Source organism: Dipodomys spectabilis, unplaced genomic scaffold, assembly GCF_019054845.1.
Source record: "Dipodomys spectabilis isolate Male_0828 unplaced genomic scaffold, ASM1905484v1 ptg000095l, whole genome shotgun sequence".
Classification (NCBI taxonomy): domain Eukaryota; kingdom Metazoa; phylum Chordata; class Mammalia; order Rodentia; family Heteromyidae; genus Dipodomys; species Dipodomys spectabilis.
In genome coordinates, this window is record NW_024870772.1 from 11292077 (window position 1) to 11298219 (window position 6143).

Sequence of the window (6143 nt, forward strand, 5' to 3'; positions counted from 1 at the left end):
TTATGTGAAAATACAGTACAGATGAAGTAAGTTCTTAAGTGTTGACAAAACACATAAAAGGCTACATACATATATACATAGATATCTGACAGCTGAGTGCCCGTGGTTCACGCCTGTAATCCTAGCTATTCAGGAGGCTGAGATCTGAGGATCGCGGTTAAAAGCCAGCAGTGTTAGGAGAGTTCATGAGACTCTTATCTCCAGTAAAACACTATAAAACCAGAAGTGCTAGCTTTGAGCTTAAGAGCTGAGGTACAAGCCCCGTGACAGACAAAAAAAAAAAAAAAGATACTCGGAAACTTTATATACAAACACAAAATGACATAAGGATATCATTAGCAATTATGAAGTTTAAATTCTATTTATAGTTTTACCTAATCAAATAATGTTACATAAAGTAACTGAGTTTCAGAAAAACAAAATTCAAATGTTTCCTCTCATATGTGGATGCCAGACTGAAAGGATACTCATAAATACACAAACACATACATATCAGCACATCATGTTGGTAATTATTCAACCATTTGAAAGTAACGGGATGAGAGAAAAGTGAACACCACCAAATACACATTCCATCTGTAACTGGATATGGGAATAGGAAGCTCATTGAAATCTATGGAATAATTTGTGCAGATGGGTAAATGAGAATAAGTTAGGAGGATCAATCTGCTTAAATGACTGAGTGTGCATGCGTGAAATACCATGGTGAATTCTTTTTGAACAATTACAATGCATTAAAAAATGAATGAGAGAAATATAAAAGAAGTCTTCATTTGATAGCGGAGCTCTGAAAGAGAAGAGTGAAAAGACTGAAAGAAAGTGAATGTGATCCAAACATATTATGGACATGTATGAAAATAAATCAATGAAACTGTTGGGATTGGTTAGGAAAGGTCGAGAAAGGATGAGGAAGATTGAGAGAGGGAGTGAGTCTGATCATTGTTACATATTTAGCCATATCCAAATGAAATCCCCTTGTACAACTTACCAGCACAAATTAAAAGCATAAAAAAATGAACGTAGTGAGCCAGCAAAACACTCATTTATTGACAACAATTTATAACTATGAAAAATACTATTTCTCACAATTTCTAACTATAAAATTTCTATTACTATTCTAACTATAAAATTTCTAACAATGAAAATGCTTTGACAAGTTTTTTTATTAGTAAGTTTTTTTTTTAATTGTGAAAATACCGTACAGGGGGGTTACAATTACATGAGCAAGGTAAGGTAATGAGTACATTTCTTTCTTTTTCTTTTTTCTTTTCTTTTTTTTTTTTTTTTTTCAATTGTAACTCCAGACAGGATCCAAAGAGTTTTACTGCCTCATCTCTGGGTTTTATGGAGATTTCATTTACCCTTCTGTGTTAGCCTGAGTACATTTCTTATCAAGCATTGTTGCCTCCTCCTTTGTTTTCCCTTACCATCCCTGCCCACCCATCTTATCCCCTGCCCCCACCCCCCCCCCCCTGCTGCCGCCAAAGTTATAAAGTTCGTTTTCCACATAGCATCTTGGACATTTCATTGTTGCAATGGGTCCACCTGTACCCCTATTTAAACAATTTGTTTTTTCCTTTCCGCTCCCCAACACCAACTACAGTGTAAACGGGTTATACCATGGGGGAGGGACATACAAAACAACAAATAAATCACTTTATAAATATGTTAGAAACAATAGCAAGAAAGAAAAACCACTAGAATCCTTATCTTGGGGTTCATTTCACCTAACATCAACTTTTTTGACTGTTTCTGCTTGTTTCAGGCATATACTAGTAATTGCAAGTAAGGGAAACCATGGGACCTATGTTTCTTTGGGCCCGACTTACTTCACTTAATATAATTTTTCCAAGTCTTTCCATTTCCTAACAAATGGGGCAATGTCATTCTTTCTGATGTAGAAAACTGAAGCTAGATCTTTATATATGACCCTGCACCAGAATCAACTCCAAATGGATCAAAGACCTCGGAGTCACAGCAGACACTCTGAAAACATTACAGGATGGAATAGTAGAAACCCTAGGTCTCCTTGTCACAGACCTTGTCACAGGCCGAAATTTTCTTAAAAGAGACCCAGAAACTCAACAAATCCAAGAAAGGTTGGACAAATGGGATTGCATGAAATTACAGAGCTTTTTCATGGCAAAGGTCATAGCTAGCAAGATCAATAGAAAGCCCACAGATTGGGAGAAGATCTTCACTAGCTATGTAACAGACAAGGGTCTCATATCTGAAATATATCTGGAACTCAAAAAATTAAATCCCCCAACAACAAATCCTCAAAGAAACAACTGCCCAAGAAATAAGTGGGCTAAAGACTTAAAGAGAAACTTCTCTGAAGACGAAAGAAGGATGGCAAATAGACACAAGAAGAAATGCTCAACCTCCCTAGCCATAAAAGAAATGCAAATCAAAACAACACTGAGATACCACATCACCCCAGTTAGAATGGCTATAATCAAGAACTCTAATAACAGGTGCTGGAGGGGATGTGGACAGAAGAGAACCCTACTGCATTGTTGGTGGGAGTGTAAACTTGTTCAACCACTTTTTTTTATGAGCTGAAATGAACTCCTATTATTTGACCTACTAATGCTATGTGCATGTATTCATCCAAAGGAGCATGAATGATGGTAGATTAACATGGAGATAGATGATAATAGGTAGGTAGGTAGATAGATAGATAGACAGACAGACAGACAGATAGATAGATAGATAGATAGATAAACAGGCAGCAGACTGCAGTCTCTGTTGCATTCTGGATGCATATAACCTCATAGGAAACAAGATATGATTACTCAAAATGTTGGTGTTAAGGTATTCATAGTAGTCAAAGGTCAATATTTAATTAATTATAAGTGGTTAAATTTCATTTAGTTAACAAAGTTTGGTAACAACTTAGTGAATATATAAAGGGAATCTGTAAAAAAATAAATGCTTTGACTAGTTACAAAATTATAAAATGTCTCTTTTTTGATTGTTGACCTTGTTGTCATCAATGTACTATATCTAATTCTTTTTTGTTTTATTTTATTTCCTTTTAAATTGGTTTATCCTTAGCAATCACTGTCTTTATGTTTGTATATGCATTTATCTGATTTGGGGAAGGGAAAGGGAATAACAAAATCCTCAAAGAAGGACAAAGGATGACCCAATATAATAAAGCTACTCACAAGACACTATGTTTGAAATGAAGTTGATAACTTGAGGTGGGGTGGGTGGTGAGTAGTCGGAGAAGGAAGGGTTAGTGGAAGCAAAACAAAGGAGTGGATAACAATATTTGACAAGAAAGGTATTCATTACCTTACTCATGTAACTGTTAATGGCTCTGTACAGTATCATTACAATAAAATAAAATATTAGCTTATATAAATGTATGGATAAAGGCATATTTCTGTAAGGTATTGATGATATGTAAAAAGAAAACCTGCAAATGAGAGAAACCATGGGACCTATGTTTCTTTGGGCCTGGCTTACTTCACTTAACATAATTTTTCCAAGTCTTTCCATTTTGTAACAAATGGGGCAATGCCACTCTTTCTGATGGAGGCATAGAATTCCATTGTGTATATATACCACATTTTCTGTTCTATTCATCTACTGAGGGGCATCTGGGTTAGTTCCATTTCTTAGCTATGGTAAATAATGCTGCAATAAACACAGTGTGGTCTTGTTTGTGATCATTTGGGTAAATGCCCAAAAGTTGGATTGCTGGTCATAGGGGAGCTCTATGTCTGAGACAAGTAGAAAAGATCAAAAGCTATGTACATATGACCAGATAAGATGAAGTTAAGCAAAATGAACCCCCAGACAGGAACACAATTGGTTTATCTTTCTTGCTATTGTTTCTAACATTTATAAGGGACCATGTGATTTTTTTCTTGCTTTATGTATTCCTCCCCCATGGTATTATCCCTGTTTTCAATGTATTTGATGTTGGTATAATTTGGGGAGGGGAAGGGAAAAAACAAAATGCTTAAATAGGGATATAGGTGGACCCATTGTAACAATGAGATATACAAGACGCTATGTTGAAAAACAAACTTTACAATTTAGGTGGGGGGGGGGAGTGTAGTTGAGGAGGTGGGGATGTAGTTAAGAACAGAAGGGATGGTAGGGGAAAAACAATGGAGAAGGCAATAGTGCTTGATAAGAAATGTACTCATTACCTTGGTCACTTAACTGCAAGCCCTCTGTACAGTATTTTCACACTAAAGACATTAAGAAAAAGAAAAGCTGGTTTAGACATAATGATTTCAAATTTCCACTCAAAAATCTATGTAGAAGTGCTCAGTGAAGTTTAATGATAGCATTTATGAATGATTTAAATTTGTAGGTCTGATTTATATAGCAATGTACACACGTACACATACTAATACACACAAGTACTCTTGGTTTAACAATATGACAAGTCAGCATAAATAGCATATGTTTAATTGAAATTTACAATTTGGTCATAAAATACTCTTGATATTGAATGGCTAGTATATCATCAAATCTATAAAAATAAGCACAATATAAAAATCTATGTTTGTGGTCATAAGAAGCCCAAATGGCATTATGATATAGATTATATAATGAGAAGAAATGTTAACTTCAATTACAACTTGGCAGAAATTATTAGATCATTAAAACTCTAAACATTGAATTTTTACATAATATATGACCTGATTTAGGAATAATTTAAAGGAACATTGAATATTTATGAATTCATATTTGTGTCATTTTACACAAGAAACTTGATTTCAGTTATTTTAAAATTTACCATTTGCATCATACTGCCTGAATCTATTTTTCTATTAATAGTTTCAATGCTGAATTTTCAAAAAGAATCTGTAAAATCTGGATTTTATATGTGAAAATGTCAATTTCACTTTACTTGATAAACTGTTTTATTACAAGCAGACTAGAATTGCAGTTCTATTATTCACAATGCCTCAATGAATTCACATTTTACTTAAAATCTCTACAGACTCCCAAATAAATATTCAATAAATCCACTTTAGCTACCTCTAGGCAAAATTGTTCTGTAAAACAAGGGATTTCTTGTCAAATATTGATGTAAACCAAAAGCTTTAGTTGTTTTACAGGCCTCCAAGGAGTACTACCACTAACCTAACAGCAGGAATGAAAAGTGCTGAATTGCACCTAATACAAGTGACTGAATGTCAAGAATAGCTCTTTAAATTGACAAACAATCACAAATAACTATGTACACAAAGACAGGGTGAAAGAAACTTAGAACGCATACTATAGAGTGAAGGTTTCCACTCAAAAATTCAAGAATTAAAACCTGGTCCTTTTACCTAACTAAACATTACTTTTCTCATATAATGTAGTAATCAGTTTTCTTGGTTTATATCCTAAGAAGCTGAACATCTGTGTCCATATAAATTCTTCCATATAGAATTTTATAGAACATTTATTGTAATGTCAGGTGTTTTTAGCGGGCTACCAGGTAATTAAAATATGGTTCATCCCCAAAATGGAATATATTACTATTGAAAATAAATATTTAAGCCATAAAATGACATCAAAGAATGCTAAATACATATTACTTATATCTATGAGGCCAATCTGGAAAGTCTAAAATCTACATGAGATTACCTAGAAAAGGTGAAACTAGAAATAGTGATGGCCAGGCCTGAGAAAGAGGGAAAGATGAATATTTGAAACATCAAGGAGATGGATGGCAGTGAAAATCCTCCACACAAGTGTGCCAAGATAGATAGTGTAATGGTAGACAAATTGAAAACTTTTCAAACAATGGGATGGATAGATAACACCAAATTTAAATTAAAATTAAGGTTTTATATAAATAAAAGTTTTCTTGGTAAAATTATTCATAAATTTAGGTTCACCTATTATAATAATATTTCTTTCTCGTTAGGCATGTGGAAAACAGGGGAGATCCAAATTACCTATGGAAAATTGGTGAACCTTTATGATAAGTTGTGCTAAAAATATAAAGTCTTACTTAGCAACAAATGAAAATATTTCCTAATGTTGGGGATAGGGCTTTAAATGGTTATAGCATGAAAATAAAGCACTCAAGATGAAATGTCTGCCCTTATGGGACAAGATGCAGAAGGCATGTGAAGGCACTTGAAAGGGCTTGACACTCATCACAAATCAGGTCTTGA

General features: G+C 34.1%; 1 pseudogene; it reads right to left on the reverse strand.

Moving 5' to 3' along the window:
• Positions 1-1290: 1290 nt before the first annotated feature.
• On the reverse strand, positions 1291-1383 carry LOC122112918 (annotated as a pseudogene).
• Between the last annotated feature and the right edge of the window lie 4760 nt (positions 1384-6143).